Raw genomic sequence first — 17365 nt, forward strand, 5'->3', positions numbered from 1 at the left:
GTGTCCTTTATCCAGTTGAGGAAGTTTCCTTCAATTCTTAGTTTGTTATTTCTATCATGAAAATATATTGGATTTTGTCACATGAATTTTCTGCATATATTGAGATAATCATGTGATTTTTCGTTTTTCATCCCATTGTTAGGCTGTATTGTACTAATTTATTTTTGGATTTTTAAATAAAATATTTCCATTCCTGGGGTGAATCCCACTTATTTGTGATGTATAATTCTTATTTTGATGGATTTCATTTGCTCACATTTTGCTGAAGATGTTTACATCCATATTCATAAGAGATATTGGTCAGTAATTTTCTGTGATGTTTTCGATTTTGATATCTGGATAATAATAGAATAGAATAATAGAATGAAACAAGAAATGTTCCCTCTCATTTTATTTTTGGGAAAGTTTACAAACGATTGGTATTAATTCTCTAAATGTTTGGCAGAACTTGGTTAAGTCATCTGTGCTTGGGCTGTTCTTTTTTTTTTTTTAATTTAATTACAAATTCAATCTTTTTATTTATCTATTCATATTGTTTCTTTCTTCTTCAGTCACTTTTAGTAGTTCTATCTTTCTAGCAAGATCTGCACTGTTACATGTCACAAACCAGCTTCTTTGATGCCATTTGGGACAGTTTTTCACATTTATATGGGGAGAGCTGGTGTTCAGATGGTACAGGAAGTATAACGGAGTGATTGTTTCTGGCTAGTATCCACTCGAATTGTAATATATGTTGTTAAATAGTTTGAGTGTTACACGCATAAATTATAGATTTATTGTCGAACATACATCAGATAATCACCCACACCCATTCTCTTTCTCTATCATGTTTCTTTTTAACCTCTTGCAACATACTGCAAAATGGGATTGAAGACTCCTTAGAAGTGATGATGTACCAATGATGGGATGCATTAGCTGGAAAAAAAAAAAGGCTATTAACCAGAGTACAATGGATTCAGAAGTCCCTGTCCACATGGAAGGCACAATCCCCTGATTGATATTTTTTCCTCCTGGACTTCATTCACTATTACTAACTACTCTTGATAAAGGAGATAAACCCACTCTCTTAGTAAATATAATGCTATATTAGTATGAAGTGTTAGCTAAATAAGAAACAGACTCTGAAACCTTCTCTTATGCAATAATTAGTGAATCTAATATATATTGCTAACTCGCAGTTCATTCTCCATCCCCCAACTTTCCAATTTTCTGGCCCAACTGATTGAAGCCGAATTAAAGGAGGCCATCGCCTCAAATACAGCATTAATTCTTTATTAATTTTAATCATAAGCAACCTTTCTGCTGAAGCCATAATGCATTATGAATGTGTTCACAGAGAGGGGATAATATGATGGTGAGGCCATTTCTTGGGTCTTTTTGTTTTTTTTTTTTTTTGATGGTTTAGCATCAACTTGTTCAAACAAAAAGGAGCGGAGACTGATTAAATATCAGGGTTGGACTATAATGAAGGAAAAGTCCATAGCAAATACGTAGTGATTGTTTTAAATCAAATGTGTGAGAGGGTGGATTTCAGGTGATAGCTCAGCAGTTACTCTAATCCCGACTGAGGCTGCCATGTGGTTTTTCATTTGGCTTACAAAATGGAGCTGGATTTCAACAAGTCCCTGCTGGCTGGCCCATGAGCCAAGCGCCACATGCCTTCTTCTTTGGCATCTGACAATATTGTTATTAATATTACAAGCTGAGAGAAAGAAGCTGCTGATGGTAACCTCTGCTTTGGAAAATTGTGTTAACTCATGAAGGTCCTGAAATCTCCCAGGCTTCTTTACGTAATGCGGGCAGCGTGACATGGGCTGAAAACACATTTTCCCTGAGTATTAAGAGGTGCCAGGATTCCAACTCACAACATTAGCAAAGTCAAGGGCAAGGTGTTTTGTTTTGGAGGTTTCCATCTCCAGCCCACCCGTTAGAGCAAGTGAGAAACGTTGAATATTATCTCATTATGCCTGGGCACAACCGGCATGTGTTTGTGTTAGACTTTGTGCTTTAAACCCAGGCTGGTCTACCTCATACTAAGTGACAGGTATGCAATGAAAGGGAAATGTCAGGCAAACACACTTTTTGTGGTCAACGCCTGGGACTCTTTGCTTGGGCTTTGCCTCGCTTTTTACCTTTCATGTACACCATCCCAGATCGCTAGGCTTTTCTTATTTCCTGGCCTACATGTTTGAAGGAGCTCAGGCAAAGTCACTTAAAATATTAGAGGGAACCTGCATAGCTAAAATATTATCTCTGAAAATCTAGCTAAAAGAGCTAAGTGAGTAAATAAACACCCACCAAAATCTGAACACTGCTGATTGAAAAATCTTATGATCAGGGGCAGCTGGTGATTCAGTTGATGGAGACTCCAAGTTTTGATTTTGGCTCAGGTCATGATCCCAGGGTCGTGGGAGTGAGCCCCATCTTGGGTTCTATGCTGAGTGTGTAGCCTGCTCAAGATTCTCTCTGTCTCTCCCCCTCTGCCCCTTTCCCCCACTCACATGTGCTTTCTCTCTCTAAAATTAAAAAAAAAATAAGTTAAAAAAAGAAAACTCTTATGATCAGTGAGTTTGTGATAAACTGGGGAGGGGGCAGAGAAGAAGAATGGAAAATAGTATGGATTTTGTTTCTCCTATATTCATGTAATTATGCTAGATCCTTTAATAAGCATTATCTTATCAAAATGCCGGGATTGTCCTTTACAGTTTCCAATCAGGTCACTAAGGTGGATAGACCTATGCACCAAAAATCAGATTTCAATATCCTTTTCTACTTCTTACACTGCTTTATTGCCAAGTTATTTTTCCTTTCTTAGCCTCCATTTTCCCATTTCAAAAATAAGAGCCATGATGTGAAACTGTCCAAAATCCTTCAGTTTCATTAATTCCATGAGTCTCTAATAAGGCACATTTCTTGATGTGATTCTATAGAGCTAATTTTTAAATGTCTTGTAATTGTGGACTCCTTTGGGAATCTGATAAGAGTTACTGTAGTAGACATTCTTTGATCTGTCTGCCCATTACCCTTTCCTTTGGGAATCTTCTCCCCAATTCCACATGGTCCTAGTGGGAGAGAAGGAAGCATATGGCCTCGCCTAGGCTTATCATAATATTACAATTCTCTAGGGCCAGGAATTGGTCCAAGGGGTGGACATGTGTCACACAAAGACCAATCATAGTCTCTCCAAAAAATTTTATGAATTGGACAGAGAATTGCACCATTATTTTTTTGTAGGCTGCTTCAATCTTCCCAATGTGTGGAGAAGACGGAAGGCATGACTATAGCAAGAAACAATGAGATAATCACATAAAGAGTCACAAAATGAAAATGGGTACAGAGAGAGATAGGAAAGGGGGGGGCAATAAGCTGATACTATTAAAGCAATAAATCCAACCAACTTCCCTCCTCAAAGGTCTAGTTACAGGAGTCTATAAACTGTCTCCATCCCCTTCCCCTCCACTTTTTTTTTTTGAAAGTTATATGCTTAGGCTAGTTTGAGTTGGTTTCCCTCACTTTCTTTTGGACCTCTTCTTTATATCCATGGTTATGAGCCCATTCTTCAGAAAATGAACAATGCAAAATGTCATCCATGCAACGTATTTCAAGATGAGGTAGGGACAGGTATTTTTCTCCCTTTAAGAGCCTCTGTCTTAGAAAATGATAGCGACAACATTTTACATTTGTTTAGTTCATTGTAAGCTGCAAAGCAGTTCCTGTAAAATCTTATTTAGATCTTAGGAGAACACCGAAGGTTTTGTATTATTATTCCCATTTTGCAGATAAAGAATGGAGACTCGAAGACATTAAGGGATTTTCCCCACAACTACATAACTAGGAAATAATGACAAAGTTCAGGATGCCCTTTTTACAGTTTTGTTTCTCAGAAAGAACCTAGGAAGACGTGTGGACAGAAAATCCCTCTTTCTAAACTCTTTCATTTGTAGGACAGCAGGAATGAAATTCAAGGTTATGATGAAAATTTACAATAATTTCTCATATTACGCCAGCCAACTTCCCATTTCTAATTGATTTTTCTCATGTTGCTTCTCCAGCTTGTGAGCACTGCTCAAACCAAATGTTTAAAAAACTTTCCCCTTGAAGATTTAATGACTCCAAATCTGTATTTGATTACTTGGTTCCATTGGGGTTTGTGCTTGTGCAACGGCCAAGACAGAAGAGCAGAAAGAAATTTTGTTGGTCATGCATTATGTATCTGCTGTCACTGGATTTGGGCCGAGACTGAGACTGTGACGTCTTCACCGGGCTTAGCATTTACTTTGAGCTGTTTGCTTTGTTTGAACATACTCTCTTTAGACTGTGAAGGCTTTAACTCATGAGTCAACCACGCACAACTACTCACACTATAAATTCCAAAAAAAGTCAAGGAGATTTAGTTTCTGGGTTTGATCTTTAAATGACCAATAGATTTCACCTTCTTGTAAGGCAGTTAAAATCCTTCCCTTCGCCTTCCCTATTGACCTCATCATATATCAGCCCTTCAACTGTGAACTGGGAGGGCCAATGCCAAGGTGTTAATAAATGCTTTGGTAACCTAACTGGGGGAAAAGAATTTACGCTAAGTGGGATAAGAGTAAATAAATCTGGATCTACCATTAATTAGTTGTGTGATCTGAGATCAGCCATTTCACTTCTCTGTTCTCAGTCCTCCTAGAGGTGAGATGAAATACTGGTACCAGTGATTCAAGAGGCTCATCTCACCTTCAAAATTCTACAAGATAGAAACAACCAGCCAGTTCATTGCATATGTGATGTTATTTGTGTTCTACAACACAGTTTTGGTCTTTGGTTCTTATTTAATTTATTGACTTTTCATAAGCATGTGAAACAGAGCCCTAGACGTAAAGAAATATATATATTTTTTCATTTTGGATGAAAATGTAATACTTTGGGGATGATACAAATTCAAATTCTTGTTTAAACTGTTTGCTTTTAGGGGTGCCTGGGTGGCTCAGTCAGTTGAGCGTCCGACTTCGGCTCAGGTCACGATCTCGCGGTCCGTGAGTTCGAGCTCCGTGAGTTCGAGCCCTGCGTCGGGCTCTGGGCTGATGGCTCGGAGCCTGGGGCCTGCTTCCGGTTCTGTGTCTCCCTCTCTCTCTGCCCCTCCCCCGTTCATGCTCTGTCTCTCTCTGTCTCAAAATAAATAAATGTTAAAAAAAAATTTAAAAAAATAAACTGTTTGCTTTTAATAATATGGGTCAAATTATATATGAGACTATTGATGTGAATGATGTGTATCTTTTGACTTTCTCGAGAGATCAAGAAATCTCTGAATAAAATTTGGAAGAATCATTGTAGATTTCAGTTAACAGTTTTATTTGAAGTCACCAGTTCTGTATCTTTATCTATATCTGTATTGGTGGATGGGTTATTTAGGTTAATTTCTGGTTTAGCTTAAAATGCTCCCACTTCTTATTCTCCAGAAAAAGGTCAAATACACAACAAATGTAACTACCATTATAAAAGAAAATGGAAACAGCATAATTAATTTGGAAATCAGAAAAAATATATATATATATCTTTATATATATCTCTCATACTATAACCGCATATATAAATGGCCCATGGTATCATTCTCTAGAGTAAAACTAATTTTCACAAATCATCTGAAAAATATTCTTAGACGTAAAAACAATCATCAATTTATTGAATCCCAACCGTATCACTCATCTTTAATGAGTCTCTGCTGTCTATTAATTAAAGTGCAAATATCTCAGCTTGACATTCAAGATCCTTCATAATCTGACCACACCCAGTATATAAGTCATCCTTTACCCAGTAATTCTAGTAGTTTCCAGTCAAATACTGCTGTCATTCATTCAACAGACTTCACACTTTCCCACTGACATGCCCTTTGCTCATTCTGTTTATCAAAAAAATCTACCAATTCTTAAAGTGGGAGCCAAATGCTACTTTCTTAGTGAATCTATCTCTTCTAATGTGAATTAATTCCTCCTTCCCTAACCTTACCTGTGTTTTTACAATATTTTGTTGGTACCTCTTTTGTGGCATTTAACACACTTGTCTTATAGAATAGCTGATATCAGAGGGCTGATAAATAGAATTGTCATCTGCTTAAAGGAAAGCCAATATATGAAAACTCAGAACTTATAAAACACATTCACAAGGAAATTATTATTTTCATAGCAAGAAGATTCTTAGGCTGACAAGATAATTTGCTGTGAAATTCCTTGAAATTTCAAATGCTTTTAATGCCCTGCATATTATTTGATTTATCACAGTTAAATTTAACTGAACTCTGTAGGGCACATACCTATTGCATAAATCGAGACAGTAAAAAATAAATGAAATTCATTTTAGTTCATAAAAATCTAAAACTTGGAATCAAAGTGATAGTATAGCTACTGGACCATTCATTTTAAATGTGCACAAGAATTTTGCCGACTTAACTCCAGGGAGTTCAGATTCTCTACTCTTGAGAAGGAGGCTCAGGCTCCTACTTCCTGCTTGACTTCTTGAAGAATCTTTGAGCAGGATCATCTGAGACCTTAGTCATTTTATGAAACCACCAGTAAGTAGCCTTGCTCAGGATATATAAACAACTATGTTGGGCAGAGGTAGTTGTTTGCTTTGTACTAAAAAAAAAAAAGAAGCAAGAAAGACCTTCACCTGCTAGAAAAACACCATGGGTTATTTGGACGCTAAACTGACTTTATTTTTTCTTGCTTAAATTCATTCTTCCTTCATTTCTTGCTTCAAGTCCCAGGAAACTATAATCCCTAGACTCTTTTCCCCTCTGGCTTCAAGGTGGGTTTGGCTAGTAGGCAGGACAGATAAGAGATTGCAGCGTGGGTGGAAGGGAAAATCCAGGACACCTTGTCTCTTCTCTCTTTACTTCATATGGTATCTCTGGCCGGGGCTGTGTCTCCACTATGCCTGCCCCAGAGAACTGCTTTCTCCACAATCGTAGCTTTGGCCAAGAACATACCACAGTTGTAGCTTGGTCCACTGACCCTGGAGACTGAGCTCTGGTTATACTCTATCTTAGATTTGAGACTTCATTCCCAGGGGTGGTAGTGATTTTCTGTTTCTGCTATCTCTGGGTTGCCCCCACTGTCTTTCGGTTTCTTTATTCTTTCACCACCTGCATAACTAATTTTCTGCATTAAACCACTTCTGTTTGAAATATCTAGAGTGGTGTCTGCTTTTCTCATTGGATCCTGACGGCCAAAACCCCTCGGTTCTCAAAAAGATCTCTACAAAGAGATGAGGAAAAACGCCCTCAAAAAACGAAGTCTATTCTTTTCTAGGTACATTTGCATGTATCATGGTATGAGACTTCCAGTGACCATATAAGACAGGTTTCATCATTTCCATCTTGCAGATGATGAGACTAGAAATCAAAAGGATACATAATTTGCCTGAGGACTGAAAAGCTTCATAGTGTCAGAGATAGGATTCATATTTGGCTATCCTACCCTAACCTATTGCACAGATGGGCATATGACTCTTCTCTTCAGTGAGATAAGAAACTCACAGTAGATCCGTTGACTCTGTCCATTTCCAAGTGGGACTGTTCATAACTCTCAATCAATAGATGCTTGCACAATCTTCCCACCCTTCATCTTAGAATTGCCTTGTAGGGATTATGCATCATTAGTCCCAGAAAGTTTTATTACAATAAAAGACAATGAAAATATAGTAGAAAAAGGACTTTGACATTCCAATAAGAGTCAAAGTCATCCTTTCTCTTCCCGAAAATGCTCTGTATGTAAGATGATGCAGATCAGGGTCAGATGAAATGCCATCATTGGGAATCCCAGGCTTCAGACTGAATCTTTGAAGTACAAGTGCACTAGAGGGAATTTAAAACCATCCAGGTCTGAAATCAGACTGTTTTCTTTCTTAGGATGTAGGAGATCTGTTATTTGCCCTAGAAGTTAGAATTGTATGCATTCATTCAACAAATACGTTTTTTTCAAGACTCCCAGATATGAGTTATTCAGTCAGATGCTGCAAAGTTTCACTTAAAAAAAAATGAGTATAACAATATCACACACACAAAAATGCCTCAAGGCCCTTCTCTTATTCCCAGAATCCAAAATCTATCTTTGCATTGGGCACGTGGTTTCTACCTCCTTCCCTCATTTTTAGAGCCCAACTGCCAAGATTATTCAGACATACTCTTATATTGTAGTTATTTCTTTCTGCAAGTATTATTTCCTTTTTAATACCTCAGTCCTTCTGTATGTGGTCCTACAGACTCTGACTTTCTCCTCTGCAAATTCTGCTTTTCCTCTAAAGTTCTCCATCTTCTGAAGACCCTTCCTCCCTCCTGGAACATATACATATGTGTGTCTGATTATTTATTACTTATAGCTCTGGAATTTAGCAATTTTGTGGCCAAGGAGCTTTTGGGGAATTTGGACAATGAGTAAGAAACTGGGAAATTAAAATGAATTCTTGAAACAAATAAGAAATAAACCAATTTTGACTTGTGGCTAGGACTGATTGAGAAGCCCAAAGTAACATAAAGATCCTGGACATCTCGGCAAGTACAAGAACTATCTGGAAGAAGCTGTAGATATATTCTCTATGGCTCTAGGTTGTGGGGAATGGGTGCAAGTTCAAACCAAGGAAAACCTTTAAAACACAGAACTTTACAACACAGGATGGGTACCCTCTGGATCTAGTGACTTTTCTGTGCTGCAAGTTCATGGAAGCATGAATGAGATTCCACATGGTGTCGCTGTCCTAGAGCTGGTTGAACCTCTGGACATTCTGTTTGGATGAACAGTTGGACTTTATGATCCTCAAGGCCCCTTCCAACAGTGACATTACAATCTGAGGCCAACTACGTGCCTATCTGCTAGATAAGAGTTATATTTTCCTCACCAACTCCTTGTCTTCCATGTATATACTTCGCCTTTGTAATTCTAGACTATTCTTACTCTCAAAAGCTGACTTTTTGATGTGTCTTAAGTATCCATATGGGGCCAAGTATATGATAAGAAGGAGAAAAATGAGAAACAAAAGATAAATTCTGTTAAACTCAGCTTCATCTTTTTTCACAACCCAGCAAGGGATTCTCAAAGCAAAATGCCTACATTTCTCAAGTATATTTGTGCCAAGAGTCTTCGTGAAATTTTTTTGCAACAGAAGCAAAAAGGCCTGGTTCCTGAAGAAAATTATCAGAGCCTTGCCTGAGTTGCTGCGGGTGGGGTCTCATAGCCCAGGGCCAGCAGATAATATGGTTATCTGCTGGAGTGGAACCAGCTCATTTGCGTGTCAGGAGGCTGGCAGCTCTGTGTGCCCAGGGCACATTAAACTTTTACCTTACACATGTCAGGAGTCCTTGGGCCACTGCCACCTTCTTCTCCCCTGTTCCCCAGCTTCTACTTTCTTTGGTGTTCACATCATGTCTACCAGAGTCAGTGAGGAATGGTTTCTGTCCTTTGCTCTTTCTAGGCTCCATTTGACTCTCTCTCTCTCTCTCTCTCTCTCTTTATATATCTATCAATCTATCTATCTATCATCTATCTATCATCTATCTATTTATTTACCTTTGTTACTCCAAACAAAACAAGTCCTTACTCATAAGCCCAACTTACAGGTCTTGTTTATCCTACAAATATACCTTGACCTCACTATTCTCCTTCCTGTGTACTGTACTCCCCTGAGACCAATGAAATACCCCCCCCATTCTTTAGTCTTTTATTTTGCTTCTCGCTCCTGTGCCTGGAATGTTCTACACAATCCCAGCAGTCATTATGTGTCTCACTTCTATCTGTTCTTCAAGACTCAGCTCATGAAATCCTGGAAAACTCACGGTTTATCAAGACAATAAGGGAACGTGCTGATGAGGCAAGCACCAGCATCATGGAGAGGGTGTTCTCCATGGGCCAAGGATGATGGTAGGAGATGTCATTTGAGAAAAGGACCCTGGATATAAGAGAAATGGTAAAACTTCAAAGAGAGAATATGTGGTAGTTCTAAACCATCAAAAGCAAGATGGGAAGAATTATCAGGAGTGACAAGACTAGAATTGTAGTTGGGGGCCAATAAAAGTAATGTTGTATCTATAAAACAAATGATATAAAAACAAGACTCTGAGGTCAGCTGTCCCAATAAAATTTCATAATCCCTTGCCTAGTTTCCAGGTCTGAGACAGCATTCAAATCAGGAATCTACTGACTGGGGGATGGATGAGTTCCCCAAGAAAAAAGACTGGAATATCATGAAGAGTGATCAAGTAATGATTCCCTTAGTCCTTTCTATGGCACTACCAACAAAGCAAGGGAGCTATGGCCATTTACTTAGGAGATTATACACAGGGGAATAGTCAAATATTTAGAAAGCCCTTGAGCATAGGGTCCAGGATCACATTGGTACCTAGGAACTTGAAGCATGATTATACCCCCTTCCTTTAGACCAAGCAATATGGGAGCCAAGCAATAAATATGGTCCTGGCCCAAGCCTGAATCACAGTGGATCTACACACCTACCATTGGTCATTCCCCACCCCCCCCCCTTTCTTGGTATTTACCAGAACTCCCATATTGGTTTCCTTGCTATGGGATTTGAACTATCATCATGGGAACACCAGTTGAAAGCCTCTGAAATTTCCTCCACCCCAGACCAAGAAAGTAAAAACATATATTGAGAAAAGGTTTGCAGCATGTCCAGACTGTCCTGCTACTTGGGCCACGTGGCCTGCAGATCCCGGGTGTTAGAGGAATCTACAGTGATAAAAGGTGCTGCTTGGGATTTGTGGAAAGCCTATAGGAGCGGGCAAGCGTGACTATCTTTGAATCGTTTATGACATGCACTAGAAAGGGTTCACCACAAAAGGGACACTGAATAAAAAGCAAACAGAATGAGTCAGACAACTGAACTCAGCTAGCCTCTCTGTCTTTGGTCATTCCAGTGATAGCACAATAGGTACAAGAACGGGGTGGCCATGGTGGCAGGGATGGAGGTGATATATGGTCAAGAGCATGGGTTCCCACTTACAAGGCTGACTGAGGTACGGCTGCTGGGGATCGTCTAACGTAACAGCAACAGAAATTAGGCTTAGCCCTTCCTGCGGCATCATCTCTTAAAGGGACAAATAGCCACTTGGCAGGAAGTTGACTACAGTTCACTGCTTTTCCCAGAGAAGTGATTAATGAGACTTATACTGACTGGAATCAACACATATTCTGGATGTGGGTGTGCTCATCCTACCTGCAGGGCCCCAGCCGATACCTAATGATCACGGACTTCTAGAATGTTTATTCTATCATTATGGAATCGTGAACAACACCACACTGGGCAAAGGCAAACACTTTAAAGCAAAGGAGATGTTCCAGTGGCTACCTGACCACAGTCGCTGCTTCTTCTATAATATATTTATTGTGGCACCTAGCAGCTACCCTCCATTAGAATAAAAAACATATCTTTCACCGAAACTCACTTCTAGTGCTTTGCAAAAGAAAGCTCGCACCTAAAAACCTGCTCCTGCTATTTGCTAAAGATAGATACGAAGGGCAAAGGACGTTATGCAAGGGCCTTTTACTTAGGGTGAAGGAAAGAGACTGGAGTCTGGAATTTCATTTGATTCCTTGAAGCTAGACAAGACATTCCCCTCTTTTGATTCTCTCTGCGTCAATCAACATCTCCTGGGAACTATGCCTGTGTTATTTTTCATAAGTTATGCCAGCCTGCTCCCTGTATGCTAGCTTTCTTCATGGCATATTTCTGCACAATTACATGGGTAAGCTACGCGGTGAAGTTGATTCTTTAAGCGTACGATGGCCCACAGGCCATGTCTGGTCCGCCACCTGCTTTTGCAAATAAAGTTTTATTGGAACACAGCCATGCTCATTCACTTACTTTCATCTATGGCTTCTTTCACACTGCAGTGGCACAGCTGAGAAGTTGTGACAGAGCATGGATGCCCCTGCAAAGCCTGCAATATTTATCCTCTGGCCCTTAACAGAAAAAAGAAACCAACCACCTTTGGAATCCGTGTTTTTCACCAATATTTCCAGCCACAGATTTTTGTTTTAGGTAAAAGATACAGATCACCTTGCCCACCTGGAGCACCCCTAAGCCCAAATACCATTTTAATAACTCTCTCCATCAAAACTGAACATATTTTTCAGCAGGATTTGATCTGGCAACCTGGTCTTAGCTGGTTCAAGATTCTGTTCTGTCGTAGGCAGTGGTGGAAGAGAAGGGCCAGGCAGCCGGCTGAAATCACTCTATAAACAGCTCCTTTTCAGGGCGCCTGGGGGGCTCAGTTGACGGTTGATTTTGGCTCGGGTCATGATCTCGTGGTTTGTGGGTTCGGGTCCCACATTGCACTGTCAGCACAGAGCCTGCTTGGGATTCTCTGTCTCCCTCTCTGTCTCCCTCTTTCAAAAGTAAATAAATAAATAAACATTTTAAAAAAAGAGCTTCTTTTCGAGAGCAGTGGTTTTCTTGAGGATCTATTTCTGGTGTTCCACGGACGGCTCTTCCCAACGTTCTATGACTTTCCCCCGCCCGGTTTTATTGAGATATAATTGAGATATGACATATAAGTGCATCGGTTTAACGTGTACAGCATAATGGCTGGCTATCTTGTGTGTGGCAGAATGGTAATAACCGCAATAAATTTAGTTAACATCCACCTTCGCACATACAATTCTTTCTTTTGATGACAACTTTGAAGATCTAATGGCCCAAGTTTTACATGTGCAATACAGTCTTGCTAACTAGAGTCACCATGCTGTACGGTAAGCATGCCTCACGACTGCAAGTCTGAACCCTTTGACCGCCTTCACCCGCTTCCTCCTTCTCCCCACCCCCAGCCACGCCTCCGGCCGCCATCAATCTTTTCTCTGTTGGATTTTGAAGATTCCATATATTCTCGCTTATCACTTTTCTTGCACTCAGGGCGCATCCTTTAAATTCGAAGCCAGCCACACCCCTCTTTGGGCTGTTGGGAAGGATTCACTGGCAAATGTTTGTCGATGAGCTCCGAAGACGGAATTTCATTATGTCTGTGTTAAGTATTATTGATTAAGCAAAACTTCTGCTCTCTCTTCACAGTCTTTCCACTAATTATGTCCATGTTTCATTTTTCTAAGTGAACATCAATGTCACAGAGAGGATTTCCTATAGAGGAGCCGAGAGCCCGGCACTATCTCCCCTAAAACAAATAGATTTTTCATTGAAATCAACATATCTTTCTGAATCGAATAGGTTTTCATGGGGCCAATAAATTTCTTCAAAACAATGCATTTTTATTACAACATATTTTTGTTCAAACCAATACTTTTTGACAACCAGATATTAATGACCTGGCCAGAACTATAAATTTACCCCAAACTATGTGTTTTCTCAGCAGAAAATAATTTTTCTTATACAAACACATTTTTATTTGAATCAATCCTTTTCTGAAATCAGATATATTTCTGCAGGGGACACTGGGAACCTCTTTACTAAGAAATGTCATTTTGTTTAAAGGAACATGGCCTGGATATCAAGCTTCCCCAGTGGCTTCCCTTAACCATCTTTATTCAAAAATGAGTGAAGTAAAGGCTATTAAAGAAAATATACTTTTTTTTAACATATAGAAATGCAGAAAGGTATCAGCAGACACTTCTTACAGAGGCTTAAGGAAATAGATCTTCTGTCCCATCTATTGTCAGGGCAGATACCTAGCAGTATCCTGGTTCCGCAAGACGAGGCTCACGTCCATCTTTAAAAATGTTCTGCAAGCATAGAAACAAGAACACACTTACCACAATATTACGGTCTCTCTTTGGCACTAGGCGGCAATGCCTGTGATGCTTTTTTTTTAGGAAAGTTATCTTGCACTGTTGGATGTTCTCCGCATTCGACCAAAGACTAGGACAGACCTACTCTGGGGAAGAACAGTATCGCTCCCAGTCATTTCTACACATCAGCCTCGTCCACAGAAGCAGGTCCCTATCTTCTTAGGTACTGAATTTATTTTTCGAAAATTATTTATGTGGATTCAAGTTCGTCAACATACAGTGTAAGATTGGCTTCAGGAGTAGAACCCAGTGATTCGCTGCTTACACAGGACACCCAGTGCTCTCGCCAACAAATGCCCTCCCTATACGGAATCTCTAACCTCTCTCACATGGAAATCAAACGTGAGAAATTCACACCATTGACTTAATGCTTATAAGGAGTTTCCGGTCCCTGAAAGGCAAACAGCATAAAGGCAATTCCTAAATAAACTTCGCCAGTTAGATGTGGTTATAAGAGGTGTATTTCCAGGCTTTCCTGTTCTTCTTTGCAAGTATGTGCCCAGCTGATCTGCTTAAGGCCTCAACAAAGATTCATCAATTCTAGAATGCCTAGGGACTGCCATCTTTGTCTCAACTACAGCAAATTTATGGGACCTGTGTTTCCTGCGACCAGTAGGAGCACATTCATTTTTCCGTTCCCCACTCATTTTCATAAAATAATAAAAGAAAAGCACAAAGGGAATGCTCAAATAATTACACGTTTTTCCAGACAAAGGTAGCCGTGCAGCTAAAGCTAGACCGTTGGCTGGCAGATTGTATAGTCATTCAAAACAGTCAATTCTCACCTAATGTAAAGAAGTTCCGTTTCAGTGAGACAATCTGGGTCTGACAATGTACGAGCGAAAATGTCTGTGTTGTAAAAAATTAAGGACCTCGCTGAATGCAAAAAAAAACATTGGACACGGAACACGTTCAGGTTTTCATTAATAAACGTAATTGCTATTGTTAAGCATTCACTATGTGCAAAAGGCATTGTGATCAGCATTTCCCTTCCATTTTCTTATTTCCATCTTAGGAAACATCTATGACATAGGTATTCTTCTTCCCACGTTGAGGAACAGAAACAAAACCAAAAACCAAAGAAGAACCCAGAGAAGCCATTTCCCCCAAACTCACATAACACATGCGTAAAGGAGTAAGAAGGACTTTGGACACAGGTCTGTGTGACTTCAGAGCCGGTGGTCTTCATACCAGGCACATCATCTGAGCCATCAACGTCCCCACCTTGCCTGCACAGGGCTGCCTTTTACCTGCTGGGTGGCCTGGAGCCACCTCTCCCATAAGCTTTGGTTTTCTCATTTTTTTTTTCAACGTTTATTTATTTTTGGGACAGAGAGAGACAGAGCATGAATGGGGGAGGGGCAGAGAGAGAGGGAGACACAGAATCGGAAACAGGCTCCAGGCTCTGAGCCATCATCAGCCCAGAGCCCGACGCGGGGCTCGAACTCACGGACCGCGAGATCGTGACCTGGCTGAAGTCGGACGCTCAACCGACTGCGCCACCCAGGCGCCCCTCATTTTTTTTATAAAAAAAAATCTTTTTAGTATTTATTCGTTTTTGAGAGACAGAGAGAGACAGAGCATGAGTGGGGAAGGGGCAGAGAGAGAGGGAGACACAGAAGCCAAAGCAGGCTCCAGGCTCGGAGCTGTCAGCACAGAGCCCGACGCGGGGCTCGAACTCACGAACTGCGAGATCATGACCTGAGCTGAAGTCAGATGCTCAACCGACTGAGCCACCCAGGCGCCCCTGGTTTTTTCACTTCACTTGCATTTTCAGATGCCCCCCCTACCTCTCTGGTCTGCAGGGACACTCAGATGAAGACATGAATGGGAAAATATCCCCAAATAAGAGATGGTAATAGAAGCGTGTCAAGAAACACTCGGTAAATGCAAGTTCGTTCCTCAAACGTGGATTGTGTGAATGTCTTTTGGAGACCAAGATGGATTTTTTTCACACTTTTTAATTAATTACTTCACTTCTCTGTGAAGATGTGTATGTGGGGGAGACAGGTTCTTATCAGCGGTGGAAGAACCTTGTGCGTCAGCCGGGGAATGTAGTCTAGATGAGGAAAAGTTTCAGGTTACGATGAGGTTATAGGGTAAGAGAGCAATAGGAATAACCATATCATATCATACACTTGGGGAACTTTTTTCTTTACGATACAAAGCGTTTTTCCTTAAACTCTCCCCTCTGATATTCACAGTAGCCCTGAAGTAGGCAGGGCAAGAGGGTAATACCCCACAGAACGAAGACACCCATGTCCCAGAACATGCAGCTTATGTGATTGACAAGGCCAGGGCCATTCTGCTTCACCATGCAGAGAAGTATTTAGTTCTCAAAAACAAAACTGGAGCGCCTGGGTGGCTCAATCGGTAAAGCATCCAACCTCGGCTCAGGTCGTGATCTCACAGTTCATGGGTTCGAACCCTGCGTCAGGCTCTGTGCTGACAGCTTGGAGCCTGGAGCTTGCTTCCAATTCTGTGTGTGTGTGTGTGTGTGTGTGTGTCCCTCCTCCACTTGTGCTCTCTTGCTCTCACTCTCTCTCTCTCTCAAAAATAAATCAGTAAACATTTAAAAACAAAACCAAAACCACAGAACAGAATATCGCAAGGAGCAGGATAAGAGGCAAATATGTGACACACTTGGTACATATGGCATTTTCAAGTCCTTTGCCTTTTTTGTTTTCCTTTGAATCACCCTGAGTTTTAGTTACCTGCTTAAAGCTACCCAGATTGTTGTGACCGAGCCAGGATTGACATTTCCCGTTTTCTGATTTCAAGTTCAGGGCCACCTACGGGAGCCTATCTTGTGGACCTGGGGCCCGGGGTGAGAGACAGAGCGTGGGATTTGGAGGCATGTGGGAGGGTCTCTGGAGGCCTCCTTAATGTATGGACCATGCCAGGACAAGATGGGGAGGTGATGGTTCCAATGACGCCCGGGCACCAGGGTGTCTCCAGGAAGACTCAGGAGGTGGAGGGTTACAGCAGGAGTCGCTGCAGGCATCGGCAGCCATGCTTGGCTGAATCCAACAGCAGACGCTGCCATATGGGCAAGGCGTGGGGGCCGGCTCTCCGAACATAGGAAGACAAATTCTGGGACGAAGGAGAAACCAAAAATATCAGACTGGTTCCAACGAACCGTCTGATCCTTGTGAAAAATAAAGCCCATCCTTTGCAAATTCGATTTGGGAAGTGTCCTTATTTGCATGTTGTAGCACCTATGGTTTGCTGAATGCTGTGGGAACCAAAGAGGATGCACGAGACTCAACTGTTCTGGACCTCAGTTGTCTCATCTGTGAAATGAATGGATTGAGATAGTTCATTTTCTGAGGCACTGAGTCTTCTGTGCTGTGACAGGTTCGCTCCCTGGTGTTATTTGCAATCCGATGGTCACAAACGTGGAATGCCAGCAGTGGGCAAAGAACTCACTTGGTTGGAACACCGAGGAAGAGTGGAGCAGCCAATCTGGGCAGGGGTTGGAGCCTGGATCTTCTGAACGCAAATCCTGGGTTCTTTGTCCCCCCAGCTGTGAAGCTCCCACTAACTTCACTACAGGTGGAATCCTTGAGGGAAGAGAC

Source organism: Prionailurus bengalensis, chromosome E4 (genome assembly GCF_016509475.1).
Source record: "Prionailurus bengalensis isolate Pbe53 chromosome E4, Fcat_Pben_1.1_paternal_pri, whole genome shotgun sequence".
In the NCBI taxonomy this organism is placed as follows: Eukaryota; Metazoa; Chordata; class Mammalia; order Carnivora; family Felidae; genus Prionailurus; species Prionailurus bengalensis.